General features: G+C 53.7%; 1 long non-coding RNA gene across 1 annotated transcript; it reads right to left on the bottom strand.

Annotated features, from left to right (window-relative positions):
* Positions 1 to 9,116: 9,116 nt before the first annotated feature.
* LOC146430493 (uncharacterized) lies at positions 9,117 to 15,806 on the bottom strand. The gene is made up of 3 exons (XR_014855392.1): positions 15,699 to 15,806; positions 9,805 to 9,928; positions 9,117 to 9,664 (listed from the first exon to the last, which is right to left on the bottom strand). It is a non-coding gene; the product is annotated as an uncharacterized LOC146430493 (long non-coding RNA).
* Between the last annotated feature and the right edge of the window lie 216 nt (positions 15,807 to 16,022).

Raw genomic sequence — 16,022 nt, 5'->3', positions numbered from 1 at the left:
CTGAGCAGGGCTGGGATGGGCAGAGGGAGCTCCCTGCTCATCCCAGTCCTTTGTGGGGATGGGAACAGGACATTGCACCTTCACGGTGTCCCAGTGGGGCCTGAGGGGGCTGATGGAATCAGGGAGCATTGCAGGAGGGGATTTGTGTCCCTTCCTGATTTGGGAATTATCTTCACCCCAAAGCTTGGCAAAGGGAGAGGAACATCCCCCATGCTCCCCAGGGCCCAGAGGGCTCTGGCCACCCTGCCAGGCCCCTGCAGCCCCTCCAGGCTGGCTGCTGGCCCAATTCCAGCTCTTCCAGAAGTGCCTGCTGGTTGCTGCTGCTGGAATAGCTGTGGGCATCAGTGTCCTGGTGGCATCAGGCCCTGGGGTGCTGAAAAGCACTCTGGATTTCTGTGGAGCTGATCAGGCCATGCTCATGCTGGTGGTGCCGTGTGTTTGTTCAGCTGTGGTTGCTCCTGCTCCAGGTCACATCAGTGTGGACATAGGGGCACTGCCAGGGAATCTCCCCAGCTCTGAAATCAAACAGAGGCCTTGAAGCAAGTGAGCACCAGACAGCGTCAGGAGGTAGCAGAACTGCAGTTGTTGGTGTTTTCTGCTGGAAAAGAGACACTGTGTGAGTTTTCTTACTCACAAAAGATGTTTTCCCACCTCCAGGCTCCATCTCAGGGATGCAGGCAATGACACATCCTCGAGTCTCTGCTGCTCCAAGAGAAGGAGCCTCAAACAGAGTTGGATTAACAGGAAAGACCCCACTGGCTTCTCCCCTGCTGTCATCCCCAAGACACAATTCCTGCTTGGAAGTGGCAGGGTGGCAATGCTTGATGCACTGCTAGAGGCACGTGGAGGTGCTGGGGAATGGTCCTGTGTAGGATCCAGCAGAAACCAGAGCAGACACAGTAGCCACATCACAGCTTCAGCCACCTCTGGGATGACAGACTCACAGAATGATTCAGGCTGGAAGGACCACAGAGGGTCACTGGTGCCATCCCAGAGCTCAGGGCACAGCAGTGTGTCCCCACAGCTCTGCAATGTCCCCAGGAGGAGACTGCAGCCCTCTCTGGCTCTGTTCCAGCTCAGCCTGCCCAGGGAAGAAGCTGTGCCTCCTGTGCAGCGCAGCTCCCTGGGCTCAGTCGCTGCCGTTCCTCTGGTGCCATTGGTGCCCCCGGAGCAGAGGCTGGCCTGCTCTGAGCTCCCTGCAGCCAGGGCCAGCCAGGCCTGAGGGCTCCTCTCAGCTGGGCTCCTCTGCAGGCTGAGCAGCCCCAGCTCCCTCAGCCTTTGCTGGGCACGCAGATGCTGCAGGCCCTAAATCATCTCCACAGCCTTTAGGCACTGGTAGGAGCTCTGAGGTGTCCCTGGAGCCTTTTCTTCTCCAGTAAACCTTCCCAGCTCTCCCAGTCTGGCTCCACAGAGAGGAGTAGACAGACATTTCTGGAATTTCTCCACACACCACTCAGACCTTGGGCCTGCCATGCCAGTCCTGCAAAACCCCCCAGGACAAAGAAACTTTTCCTTTCCAACTGTTCTAGGAATCAACGTGTCTCCAGGCAATGCAGGGTCAAACATGACCTTGGTGACCTTAAGGGTGGAAATCAGTCTGGTGACAGGGAGGGATATCAGGAGTTTACAGAGTGGCAGAGAGAAGAGGAGCTGCTGGCCATGGCAGTAGGGCATGGTACCCAGTGAGGCCCTGGCACAGGGTGCCCACAGAAGCTCTGGCTGCCCCTGGATCCCTGGAAGTGTCCAAGGCCAGGTTGGACACTGGGGCTGGGAGCAACCTGGGACAGTGGAAGGTGTCCCTGTCCCTGGCAGGGGTGGCACTGGATGGGCTTTAATGTCCCTTCCAACCCAGCCCATTCCATGATTCTGTGATTCTGTGGCACTGAGGTCCTGATCCCCCTTTTCCTGCACACCCAAACTTCCTGCTCCCTGCCTGGCTGTTCCCAAAGCTGGGAGAGGCCTCTTTATGCTTAGAGCAAATGGGTACCACATCCTCATCAAAGCCCCACTTCAGGCTGCAGGAAGGGGGCACAGGGAATGCTCTTCTCTCCTGTTTCCCCAGTCCAGACACATCCTATTGATTGCAGCCCTGCCCCTCCTGCCCCCACCACTGCTTGGGATAAGTGCAAAGTGCTTGGAGTGCCACTGTGTTCCCTCTGAGCCCAAAGCTCTGCACTGGCTCAGTGATCCCAAAGAAGCAGCAGAGCAGCCATGGGCAGGAGGAGTTTGCAGCAGGCACGGCTGGCTTTGTAATGAATGCCCAGGGAATGCTGAGCGTGGTAGCCAGGGCTCTGGGTGGTCACTCTTGCATGTCCTTCATTAGCAGGAACTTGTAACGGGCAGCTGCCTTCGCCTGCTGTGAATTAAGGGAAAAAGATGTGACATTTGAAGCTTCTCACAGCACCGTTTTGTGCTACCTAAAGCTGCATTCTTTCAGCAAAGACTGATAAAAATAATGAGCAGGTGACTCTCCTTGCAATTTCTTGACATTTATTCTCAATGTCCTTAACTGCTTCCTTCCCCAGAGCGCTGACAGCAGCACCCACCTGCTCCAGGCAGGTGTATTTACAAAGATATCCTTCGCAGGACCAGATAGCCCATGGAAACCCCCAAGGAATTGATCTGAATGGGCCAAACACTCCTGGTTTGTGTCACTGCAAACCTGCAGAGCCACTGGGACATAACTCATGTAGTGGAGCCAGAGCTCAGCTATGGAAAATTCAGCCCCAGACTGGGCTGTGCCTGATTTCCTCAAACTCCACATTATAAAATGGAGTCTGGAGCCCCAGGAGAGGCTGAGGGAGCTGGGAAAGGAGCTCAGCCTGGAGCAAAGGAGGCTCAGGGGGACCTTGTGGCTCTGCACAACTGCTGACAGGAGGGGACAGCCGGGGGGGTCAGGCTGTGCTGCCAGGGAACAGGGACAGGAGGAGAGGGAACAGCCTCAGGCTGGGCCAGGGGAGGCTCAGGTAGGACATCAGGAGGAATTTCTGCATGGAAAGGGTGGTCAGGCATTGGACCTGCCCAGGCTGAAGTCCCCATCCCTGGAGGTGTCCAAGGAAGGCCCAGACATGGCACTCAGTTCTCTGGGCTGGTGACAAGGTGTGCATCAGGCACAGGTTGGACTCGATGGGTGGGGAGGGCTTTCCAGCCTCAGTGATTCCATGATTCTATTAAAATGTCTCTAAGCACACAACACACGAAGCCCATCCAGGAGCAAAAGGCCAATGCCAGAGACATCTGAGGGATTTGCTTGTGAAAAAAATGCCTTGGCTTTAAAGTCTGGCTTTTCAGCAGCATTTAAATGTGTTTTTATAGGACAAATAAATGTGCTAAATATATATATATATATATATATGTGCTAAATATATAAATATATATATATAAAGATAAATGTGTTTTTTGTAGGTGACCAAGCCACAGAACTTCCAGCTTCATCCTTCTCTTTGTAGATCCACAACCAACACCCAACTCAGCCTGGCAGCTCTGGGGCCTCCAGTCCCTGTCTCTGCCCTTGTGCCCTGGAAATCTTTGACAGGAGCCCTCAACCTCTGCCAGTGTCCCACTGCTCTTCCTGCGGTGTCCCTGGGACCTTCCTCTTGTTCTGAAGGGGAGTCAGACATCACCCAAATTGTTCCACTGACCTCTGCCTGGACCATCCTCCCCAGACACCCACAGTTCTTCTTAGCAGGGTTCATTCCACCTCTGTCCCCACAGCCTGAATTACACATCAGGTCATGTCACCATATTCACTGACATTTGTCCCCTAAGCAGGAACAGCTCTAATCTCTGCTCCCTGGGACAGGACAGCACCCAGGAATGGCTGGAGCTGGGCCAGGGCAGGTCAGGCTGGAGATCAGGAAAGGTTCTTCCCCCAGAGGGTGCTGGGCACTGCCCAGGCTCCCCAGGGAATGGGCACAGCCTGAGGCTGCCAGAGCTCCAGGAGTGTTTGGACAGCACTGCCAGGGATGCTCAGGGTGGGATTGCTGGGCTGTCTGGGCAGGGCCAGGAGTGGGACTGGATGATCCTGGTGGTTGCCTTCCAACTCAGGATATTCTGTGATTCTCCTTACAGACCTGTTTTTTCTGGCATTATCTGGAATATTTCCCTGTATTTAGGAGAACAGGATTAGCAGGATTACTTTTAGAACCTACTTTCAGGTGCTTCACAGAGAAAAAAATGTGCAGATTTTGATGGATAAATCCAGTTTTTCTTTCCTACTTACCCAGAATACCAAGGTTTTTCTGTTTCTCCTGTGAAAGCTCAAGCAACCTGAGAGTTCAAAAATTATCTTTCAAAAAAGTCCTCAAAAATGAGGAGGCTGACTTAAAAATAATCAGATTTTTTCCAGAGATTTTTCCAAATATCCTTGAATTTTACAGATCTTTTTTTTCTTCTGCCCTCTTTCTCTCCTTCCTCCCCTACGCCTGAGCCTTGCCACCTCCCTAAAAGCTAAAGCCCGTTCCCAATAGCCACAAATATCCACAAATTTAACTCCAAGCTGTTTGAAGTATTTGTAGGACTCCTGTTGACTCTGCTGATGGCAGCAGCCAGGGGCCCTGAGCAGGAAACGAGCAGCCTGTGAGCACCACGCACCAGCTGGGGAGCAGCTTCTGTGGGAGCCTGGGGAGGTCCCGAGTCCATCTGGGATGCTGAGGCCAGATCGGAAAAGCCCATCCTGGCTGCTGCTCAGCTCCCCCCTTGCCAGACAATTCCTCACTCCTTCTTGCATCCCAGCAGCCCCCCAAGTGCAGGAGATGGGGACTGGGCCTGTGCTTGCAAATTTGGTTCAATTAATAATTGGGTTAATTAGCTTGAAACACAACAGTTTGGGGGTTTTTTTTCTGTCATTTTATGGATTTTCAGTGAGTTCCCAGTGGCACAGTTTGCCCACAATTCTCTGAACTGCTGGGAGGTACCTGGCATGGTGCAATCAGGGCTTTTGTCTCCTGGGTTGCCCAGTGACCACCCCAGGACAGCCCCACCTCTACCCAGTGCCAGGGAAACCAGGTTAGGGCTTTTAGGTCACCCAGGAGAGCAGGACAGCCCAGCAGAGAACACACCTACGGCTCCTCCTGTCCACTCCACACTGAGCACTGCTCTCAGCCCAGCCAGCTGCTCCCTGGGTTTCTGAGCTGCTCAGGCCCATCCTGTCCATGTCTGACAAAGAACACTAGTGGTCAGTCCAGCTTTCCTTGGCTTTGACTCTTCCTGCAGCTCCCTGCTCCTGTCCAAGGGGCTCAAAGCCGGAGGCGTAGTGTCTTTCTCCCCCTGCCTTTAGGATATTTGATGGTCAGATCTCCAGGGTTTAAATCCTTGCTCAGACCAATCTCCCAAAAGTTTTAGGTGAGCTGCAGGTGACGTCCCTGATGCAAGAAGGTTTACGAGGCACTGGCACAGAGAAGCTGTGGCTGCCCCTGGATCCCTGGAAGTGTCCAAGGCCAGGTTGGACACTGGGGCTTGGAGCAGCCTTGGACAGTGGAAGGTGTCCCTGCCCATGGCAGGGGTGGCACTGGATGGGCTTTAATGTCCCTTCCAACCCAAACCTTTCTGTGATTCTGTAAAGTTAAAAACCCCACAACTTCCCAGAACAATTTCTCACATCCCTCCACCCCACTGGAGGGACCATGGGAGCTGCTCTTCCATGGAAAGATGATCAGCTGTTGTGGATAAATTAAGTCCCTTTAATCCCTTAAATGTCTCCAGGCTTTATCTCGAGATGGCATCTTGTAAATTTGTGCTGTTTGGATCCTCACTAAGCTGCTCTTGGGCAGTGCCAGGGGTGGGTGGTGCTGCAAGTGAGAGGCAGATGCCCAGTGTGACAATGGCCAGTTCCTGTGACCCAAGAGGATGTGGCTGTGGCACTTGACAACCTCTGAGCCAGGCTGTGAGCAGCACAGGGCCCTGGAACACCCTTTGCTTCCCTGCTGTGATGTGATTGTGGGTAAGTGTAGAGAGTCTGCCGTCCCAGATTAGATTAGGGTTATTTGCAAAGGCTTTTTCTTTACATATGTTTGCCCTTGTGTTGCACAGCTGTGGGTAAAGCCTCTCTGAACTGCTAATCCCCTGCACAGCTGTGCTGGCTGATGTGCTGCTCCTGCCAGCCTGGGCATCCCTGGCTGCTCAGAGCATCCTACTTCCTGCATTTGAACTCCAGCAGAACCTCCTGTTGAGCCTCCACTGTTTCCATGCCTTTGGTCCCCTTCCATGGGCCTGCAGTCCAGCTGTGCCCCAGCTGTGTTGGGTTCTTCCCCCAGAGGTGCTGGCACTGCCCAGGCTCCCCAGGGAATGGGCACAGCCTGAGGCTGCCAGAGCTCCAGGAGGGTTTGGACAGCACTGCCAGGGATGCACAGGGTGGGATTGTTGGGGTGTCTGGGCAGGGCAGGAGCTGGGCTGGGCTGGGTGATTCTGTGAGTCCTTCCACATAGGACATGGCTGTGTAATTCTGTAACCTGACTCCGAAAGGAATTCACAGAATGTCCTGAGCTGGAGGGACCCACCAGGATCATCATGGTCACCATGACAAGAGCTCTCCTGTGCTGGTTTGCAGATGCTCACATGGAGCTCTGGAACCTCCTGCCTCCTGCCCTGGTCTCTGGCAGTCTCCTCATCTGAGTTTGCCACAATTCCTCAGTGATGCTTTATCAGTTCATAAATGGCTGCTTCAAATGAAATATTTGCTGAGTGCTTGGGATTGAGCCCAGCTTTTGGGTGGTGGTGCTGAGCTATGCTCTGGTTTAAACTTCAGGTGAAAGAAGAGTGAATATGACACACAAAACATCAGCAAGACTCCTTCCCCAGATCCATGGAATCGCTACCTTGGAAAAGGCCTCCAAAATCATCAAGTCCAACCTTTGACCAAATCCCACCATGGCCACTAAACCATGTCCCCAAGTGCCACTTCTGGTCATTCTTTGACTATGGGACTCCACCATGGCTCTGGCTTTCCTCAGCCAAGTTCCTACACTCATTTTTCACTTCAGAACCAGCTGAGAACTCTCCAGAGAAATCACAAGCTCTTGTTAAAACACACAGGTGACTCTGGTGATTCCTGGCCCAGTTGAGGTGAGCCCTGAGCCTGGAGTCCTCCTTAGGTAGCACAGCCTTGCAGGAGAGGGGGTTTTGTCCCAAGGATTCTGAGAATGGTCTGCCTGTGGGGGTTGGAAGAGCAGGAGAAACACAAATGACTGTGCCATGCTGGGAATGGGATGTCACCTGCAGCCCTGGGGTGCCTCCAGCTTCTGTGTCCTGCCCAGGGACAGTTTTCCAGGTGGGATTTGGGCAGAACAGTGCAGGTATGAGACATCTGCAATGACAAACCCTCCCTGGCCCCTCTGTCCCAACCTGCCTGCCCTCTGCATGGGAAATGCACCTTTAAATAGCTGAGAAGCCCCCTTGACTTTGTGCCCAAAACTGCAGGGAAAGAGGCTCCATCTTTCCATCTCTGACAAATCAATACTGTCTGGGCACTGGAGATCCTGGCTAAATGAAGTGCTAATTATTAATTTAATAGTCAAAATAAAACTCTCTCAGGTTGTAAAGAGAAAGGCCACTCCCCCTTGAAGGTGAACACAGCAGTGAGCAGAAAGAGACGCAGGCTAAAATATAATCCAAGAGTTAAACTATCTTAGGAGTCTTCTCAAAAAGCTGAAGACACCTCTCAGTCTTTTCTGTGCTTTGGTTCCTCTGTGATTTCTTAGATCCAGCAGCTTCCTGTTGAAGCCAAAATTCATTGCAAGGAGAACATTGATAGCAAGAGTTCAAGTGCTGCAGTCAAAATCTGTCTTATCTTCTTGGAAAGCCCATGCAAAAAAACCCCACCAAGAACAAAAATGCATAAAAATAAAGTTAAGGAGTGCATCAGTTGGAGCCAGAAAATGAAAGCTAAAAGCTGTGGTTGCTCTGCATCTTAATCTGTATGCCCTGGCTAAGGTTTCCTTTTCCATTAGTGCATTATTTAGCAGTTAAAATGTAAGAGAGGATGGGAGCTGACAGAAAGAGCCTGTGCTGGAGCAGTTACAGGGCTGTGCTTCCTTCTGCACCCACACAGCTCACTCCAGATTTCATGGATCACCAGGAATGAGGGCTCCCCTGGGGCTGTGGATGCAGCGGTTGAACATGGGAATGAGGTGGGAAGGGAGAGCCCAGACCCAGGGGGGTGTTTGGGCTGGGGAAGGTCTTAGCTGGGGCTGTACAACTCCTCCAGTGGGATCCCAGCAGGGCCTGTCTGTCCCTCCTGGGGCTGGCACTCCTCTCATGAAGAATCACAGAGTCATGGAATATCCTGAGCTGGAAGAGATCCACCAGGATCATCCAGTGCAGCTCCTGCCCTGCCCAGACAGCCCAACAATCCCACCCTGTGCATCCCTGGCAGTGCTGTCCAAACACTCCTGGAGCTCTGGCAGCCTCAGGCTGTGCCCATTCCCTGGGGAGCCTGGGCAGTGCCCAGCACCCTCTGGGGGAAGAACCTTTCCTGCTCTCCAGCCTGACCTGCCCTGGCCCAGCTCCAGCCATTCCTGGGTGCTGTCCCTGTCCCAGAGAGCAAAGCTCAATGCTTGTCCTTCCTCTTCCCTGAGAAATTCCTCCTGTGCACACCTGAGCTCCTTCCCTCCGTGCTGTGCTGCCCCTAGGAGCTGAGGAGCTCTGGAGAATGATCCAAAGACAAGGTTCCTGCCAAACAGGAGAACAAAGGACATTGCTCTGGCAGGTCCCATCAGTGCTGGGCTGGCAGCACCATGAGCACTCCAGCCCTCACCGTGACCCTGCAGCCGTGGCTAGGGAGGAGGACTGGAACCCCTATCCCCTTATTTTTTGGTGCCTGGCACATTCCCAGCCATTCCCAGAGGATCGGCATCCCTGCGTTGCCTCGATGTGCTGGGAAACTGAGTTCCCAGTGCCAAAACAGGTCTGCACAGTAGCTCTCCTCACTGGGCTCAACAGCAGGGAAGGTGAAAGCTCCAAGACCTCTTCCTGTGCCTATTTCTCCCCTGAAACCTATTATTCCCTGGTTTCTGGGCTCTAGGGCTACCTGGGCTCTGCCAGCCCTGCCAGGCAGAAGGCACAGCCGTGGTGCAGTTGTGGGTATCGACGTGCCCCGATATTCATGGCTCCATAAAGCTGTTTTATGGTGATATAATAACCCTAAATATGGCACTATTGGCAACAGAGAGTTCGCAGTTCTGAGTGCTCTATCCTCGGTGAAATAAATGCCTCCCAGTCATCAATAGAGGAGCTCGATGGAGTCAAGTAAACAGCAGCTTTTCAATCCCTCTCCCCACTGCAGCTCCACAAGGTATCAATATATCTATTGGAGTCCTTTGTGAGCAAGACATAAATCTGGGCGTTTGTTTGCCGGGAACAAATGCTTTATTATTAGCAAATTGTAAAGCAGGGGCGAAGCACTCTGCTAACAAGTGCCCGATCTGCAATGCTAATGGCAGCAGCTCCAGCTCGCGCTCACACCCCTCCTGTAAACACCTCCGTGGGAGTGAGCAGCATCTCCCGATGACTGATAGCCGAGCCTTCTCCTCCCGCTCCCGCTGCCGGTTCAGCTGCCGAAAATAAGCTCTGCAGTCGCTCCAGGCCCGGCAGACAAGCACGGGGAAGAGCTGGGCAACGCTCTCCACTCTGAGTGGCAGTGGAGCATTTTGACATCTTGCCAGAATTCCTGAAAAAGGAAGGGGGAAAATCCATTTTCTTTCCTTTTTTTTAAAATTTTTTTAAAATTTTTTTTTTCCAGGCTGTTGTTATCAGGAGTGAATGGGGAGCTGTGTTTGCCAGGAGCTGTGAGGCTGGCAGGATGCTCACCACCCATATGGGGCAGGGAACACTCTGGGTGAGGTTCTGGACATGCTGCAGGGTGATCCAAAATCTCGGGTGATCTAAGCCCAGTTCAGGACCTGCTGCAGTCTAGGCAGTCAGACAGGACTGCCTGGAAAACCCCAGAGGGGACACAGGAGACACCATGAGCTGTCAGCAGCTTTGGGAACTTCCCCCAGCCCCACTTCTCCTTCACAGGTGCTCTCAGCTCAGCTCAACCCTGTTTCAACAGGAAACCCCCCCCAGTCCTTCCCACCTCCCTGGGAAGGGGAACAGCTCCAGGGGGCTGCCACAAGATCCCAAAACTGGATGCTAAGGGAGGTTCCCTCCTGGTTTTCTATTTTCCAATGCATCACCATCCTGGTTTGGGGGCCAACCCAGCCATGAGCATCAGCTATTCCATCCAGTTTAAGGGGGAAAAGTGCTCCTGCCATGAGCTGAAGGGCTGGTGAGATGTTCAGCCTGACTTAAAGGCTTCCCTGTCCTCCTGGAGCCCATCTTCCCTCTCCAGTGACACCCACCCAGCAGGGCTGTCATCCCAGGGATGCTTCCCCAGTGCGGTTTGCAGAGCTCGGCTATTGCCAGCAGCTCCTCAGGAGCACTGCACAAGGCACCCACCACCCACTCCTCCCAGGGAACAGCAAACACGGCCAGATATTTGCAAGCTCCACTCGCAATGCTTTGAAACAGCTTTTCAAGTCAATTGTGGTAAAGCTCTCAGTGATCTTCCTCATTCTGAAAATGTTTTCTGTATTTCAGAGCACTTTGTCACACGTACACAGGAAGGTGCCCTTCAGAGATGGCTCCTCTGTGGCTTTAGGGTAACATCAAGTTGTCTGTGTGATTCACAGCCCCTCTGGAGCGGGAGGAAGAGCAGCCCCAGACACCAAAAGTCCTTCCACACTCAAGCAGGGGTGCAAGAGCTCCTCAGGCTGCAGTTTTCCAGGGCACAGCCCCTCTCCATAAGGGTCTGTTGGACCAGAGCAGAGCGTGGTCCATGGAAACAGCTGTGGGAGACGGAGGAGTTCCCAGCAGGCCTCCTGCTGCTGCTCTGGTGGGAATTCAGACAGTCACAGGTGAGACCAACGGGACACACAGAGCTGGGCACCTGCTTAGTCCCATTTTCCTGCCCTCTGCCCATTCTGAGGTGATAAATTGCATGTGAGGAGTTAAAACTGGGTGGGATTGAGCCTCAGCCAGGCTCCTTCATGGTGTAATTGTTCTCCTTGACTCCCTGTCCTTGGGACTGCAGCCCAGCAGAAAAGGGAAGTGTCAAGAAAGGAAGAGCAGAACTGTGAAAAGTGGGAAAGGCATGAGGGTGGAGCATTAGCCAAAGGGCCAGCTGGGCTCTGGGCTTGGAAAAACCTCAGGAGGAGGGATAAGGAATCACTGCTCTCCTTGCCATGCCAGCATCCATCTGCAGGGGCTGCCAGGGGTTGTCTCCTGCACACCCTGTTCCTGCCCTGCTCCCTGGGCATCGATCCTGCTCACTGGCAGAGATGAAGCTGGGATATGGTCTCAGCACCACGGCCATGTTCCACAGGGAAAAGGCCCTCCCAGCCCTGCCCATCATCCCCGGGATGCCCAGGGCAGCAGCACATTTTCCACACTGCCTCTGCCTCCAGCCCACCTACAAACAACCACCCCAGGGCTGCAGTGCTGAGCAAAAATGTCAGGCTGGACATCAGGAGGAATTTCTTCCTGGAGAGGGTGGTCAGACATTGGCAGGGGCTGCCCAGGGAGGTTTGGAGTCCCCATGCCTGGAGGTGTCCAAGGAAGGACTGGACGTGGCACTCAGTGCTCTGCTGCACAAGGTGGGGATTGGCCACAGGTTGGACTCAATGACCTTGGAGGTCTTTTCCAACCTCAGGGATTCTGGGATTTTGTGAATAAAGCCAAGGTGATCCTTTCCAGCAGCCTCTGGGCAAAGCCCCCAGCCCTGCAGGAATCTCTCATGGAGAAAAGAAGCCAAAACTGCAGTTTGTGCCGCATGGAAATGCTCAGGGCTGTCTTGCCTGGCACCTGCAGCTGCCTCAGCCATGTGCTGGCTTTGGCTGATGTTCCCAGAAGCTCATGGATCAACACTCAAAGCCCATCCCAGCAGCCCCATGCCAAGCCCTGACAGTGCTGCTCTTGGAAGAGGCAGAGGTGACAGCGCAGCACAAAGTGATGCCCTCCCCTCATCCCTCCATCCCTGAGCTAGGGGCCAGCCTGGTGCAGTTCCTGTCTCCCTCATCCTGCTACCCCTGAGCTCCCAGCCGGTCCAGTGCCATTCCTGCTTTCCCTTATCCCTCCATCCCTGAATTCCCGGCCGGTCCAATGCAATTCCTGCTTTCCCTCATCTCTCCATTCCGGAATTCCCGGCCGGTCCAATGCAATTCCTGCCGCGGCCGCACAGATGGCGTTGAGCTGCGCTGCCGCGGAGCCGCGCGTTGTGCCGGGCCGTGTGAGCGCGGCTCTGCGGGGCCGGCGGGCTCTGTGGACACAGAGATAAATTCCCCAAAATGCCGTGTTTGGACAGCGCTCAGCGCTCGGTGACCTGAGTGATTTCTCTCCGTTTCATGCTCAGCTCTGTCGCGCTTATAATCCACTTCACCGCTGCCCCCCAGCATCATCTCCTGCTTCCAAATCCCCGTCTACCTTCAAATCCCGGCTACGGGGGCTGTGATTGCTGCCTCTGGACCCTGATTCCGTGCAGCTCTGCAGCTCTGCTTTGTGCTGCCCCTGCCCCGCTGCCCTCCCGCGTCCCCCGGGGCAGCAGGGTCTGCTCCCAGCACCTTGCCAGGCTCCTCTGTCCCTGCCAGCTCCCCCGAGGGCTGCCCCGCTGCTTCCTTGAAACTTGTCCCATACTTTACTTTGAATGCAGCAGGGAGTCAGAATTCCGCCCACTGTTCCCTTCTATTCTTGGCCCTCCGCTTCTTTCACCTCCCAACCAAAATCTGTTCGCCTTCTGAAAATGGCTTTGATTTTCTGACGGCGAGAAAGCAGCTCTCCCACGGGGGTTGTGGGGCCGTGGGCTGGCACCCCCGGCTCTGAGCAGCCCGGGCCAGGGGCTGCCCTTCCCCTCCTGACCCCTCTTCTCCAGCCACGCTCGGTGCCTGGGGGCTGCTCTGCCTGGTGGCAGCAGTTTTGTGGCTCCTCCAATCCCTGTTTGTTGCATTTGTCGCCTGCCTTGTGCCCGCGCTGCTAAATTTATGGGATTGTTGCTGGGAATTAGTGGTGTGTCCGTGTTTTCCTCCCTTAATGCCTGTGATTGCCGGGCGAGGCGGAACGCGCTGTTTGTCCCTTTTCCAAGCGTCTCTGTCGAATCAACAAGAACAGATTATTCATCTGCTGCAGGAGGCTAATTGCAAACAGTCAGAAAACAGAAGATTATTTCGTTGTGAAGGGACGGGCAGCACTGGCTCTGCACCGTTTGGCATCATGGTTCAAAGCCAAGTTCACACCTGAGCACAGCCCTGGTGCCAGCACCCTCCGAGGGCTTCAGGGGTGCCACTAATGGGGACACATTGCTCAGCAAGGCAGCAGCACAGCCCTGTCGTTCCCAATCCAAGCAGCGCCTGCAGTGCCAGAAACCCCTCCAGCTCGCACTCAGGCACATCTGTAACACCTGCACCAGCTCCCTGAGCTCCTGAGGCTGCACTGGGGGGGAAATCCTGAGATGCTCTTCAGTGTTTTGAGGTCTCTGGAACAAAAAAAAAAAAAACCAAACCAGTATCTTTGTGCTGCTCATTTTACATCCGTAGTCAAGAAGTGGCACAAGCAGCAGCATTCAGGGCAAGCAGCAGCCTCATGGAGGTTACTCTGGTTCAGGAATGTGGAAGGGTTTGCTGGAGATGGGATTTGTGTGCCTCATTCCCACAGCATCCTTCAGTGTTCCTGGTGGGAGTTCAGCTCTTAGGACAAAATTTATGACATTTACCCTGGAGGAGCAGCATGGCTTGAGTGTCCTGAGTGCTGTCACCTCCTCAAGGACTGGCCAGCACAGCCTCAGCAGCGCTTCTTCTGCAGGAGATGGGAACAAGGATGCTGCATTCCCGCTCTTGGTGCTGCTGCCAGAGCTCTGAACCAAGCAGCTGCTCTGCAGAGAGTCAAGTTTTCAATGAGAGGAGCTGATTTCCATGGGCCTTGAGCCTTCCCACAGAGTTGCATTCTGTTTTCCTGCAGCCTTCTGTCTTTTCCTGAAAACCACTTGCTTTAGGAAACTACGTGGGCACTTCGTTCTTCCTGGGGACACTGCAGGAACGGTTCTCAGCTGACACTGGAGTGTCTCCACTGCTCTGTGGAAGGAGGATGATGGAGAGGCCACCAGATCAGTGGGGTCAGGAGGTGGCCTAATCCCAGGAGCTCTTCTAGGCTCAGGCCACCGCCAAAACCACACCTCCCTCTCACTGTACTCGGTGCTTTTTTGCCAAAATGCTCAATTCCATGACTTTCATTTGCCGCTTCCCCTGTGGGATTGGGTGTCCAAATATTCCTCTGCCCTCTGCCAGCAGAGCAAAGCCATGGCCGTGACAGGGATGTTTCTAAAGCCTTCATTAAGAGTTGGTTGAACAGCACTGCAGCATTTTCCTGGGGTTATTTCTTAAAGCTGAAATGCTTTTTATAAAGCCTTGGAAGTTCCAGCACATCCCCTGGAAAACCTCTGTGGTGCAGAGCAGCAATAATGCCCTGGTAATTCCATGGCTGGTGAGCAGGGTTAGCTGGGCTGTAACACTAGCAGCTCTGAAAGGCCAAACCCTGGCATTTGCTGGGATCATGGGAGTTTGGGACAATAATTGCCAAACTGGATCAAAGACAAATCCACCAGATTTGAGCTCAGTGTTCAAGTATTCCTGCACTTCCCTGAATATAAAACAATTTTCAGGGCAGAAAACAAGGTTTGAAAAAGTCCAGCTCCAGGTGATGGCTGGGGTCAGGTTTAATCTAAAACCTCCTCAGAGTGTGAGCAATACCTTGGTTCTCCAATCTTCTGCCCAGTTTGGCATGATCAGAACTGGAAAATTCTGCTCTCAACTTTGCCCTTCCCTGTAGTCCCCCACATTATGTTTTCAGGAAAACACACACTAGAATTTTGTTTACTTGTTTGATTCTGACTAAGGAAGACAATATTTCTCACACCTCTCTGTGAAACACCTCAGTGTGCTCTAGTCCACTCTGCTGCTTTCCATGGTGAAGTTGAATACTTGGGACTGCAGTGGAAGTGCTAAAAACTAAAGAGCCAGGCTGTGGCATCTGGAGGTCCATGGGGCACAACTGCTTAAACCCAGCCTGTCCCAGCTGAGGATCCTGCCTAGGAGGACAGGAGCAGCTCAAGCCCCTTCAGAGGGAGCAATCTTTGCAGATAACAGATAATCACTGCTCTACCCCAGCTTCCCATCTTGCACTTTCTTCCATCTCCCTATGTTTCTCTTCTCCATGTGCAGTTTTTCTGCTCTTTAGCCAGTTTCTCCAGCACCAAGCCATGCCAAGTGCTGTGCCAAGTGCCAGACTCACCAGGAAGCTGTGCAGGGCTGTGGACACTGAGTCCCTCACATCCCTTAGGCACAGCCTGCTCATGGCTCCCCTGGCCTGGGGTCAGGGGGTTTGTCCTGTTGTGCCCCCAGGGAACCTCAGGCTGCTCTTGTAGATCTCCTTCTTCTTCAGGGCCAATATCTCCTCCTCAGTCTGTTTAGAAGGTTTCCAAAGGATGGCTGGGAGCAGTTCCTGGTGCATCCCACAGCACCCAGCACACCCAGTGCCCTTATCCAGGAGTGCCATGCCACAGTGGGCACATCTGCGTGTCCCACATGGTCTGGTCCAGCTTGAAGCTGGGATTTGCCTCCAGCCTGCCCTGCTCCCCTATCACTGTGTGCTCTCCTTCCCTCCGTTCCCCATCCCACCTCTGCTTTGCTTCCTGCTCCAGGGTGGCTCCTTTTCCTCCATCTCTTTGTTGATGGCAGCAGTGAGAAGGGAAGAGTCCAATTTTTGGCCTGGACTAGCTTTACCCTCAGTGCCTTTGGACATCCCATGGAGCTGGTCCATGTTTTGTAGCAAATCCCCATCAGCTGGGGGGACAAGAGCTGGCCAGGTGTTGATAGGACACCCTGATCCGTCTGACATCCCTGTGCCTGCCCCAACACAGCTCTGCTCAAGGTGCAGGAGCATCCCTGGAAATCTCTGCAGGCCCTGGAGATTTTCAAGTTAAGACATGAGCTAGAGGAGTA

The sequence above is a fragment of the Lichenostomus cassidix genome, chromosome 15 (genome assembly GCF_008360975.1).
Source record: "Lichenostomus cassidix isolate B80296 chromosome 15, HeHo_3.0, whole genome shotgun sequence".
NCBI lineage: Eukaryota > Metazoa > Chordata > Aves > Passeriformes > Meliphagidae > Lichenostomus > Lichenostomus cassidix.
The sequence above is the reverse complement of the archived record's forward strand: the minus strand, read 5'-3'. Positions and strand labels throughout refer to the sequence as shown.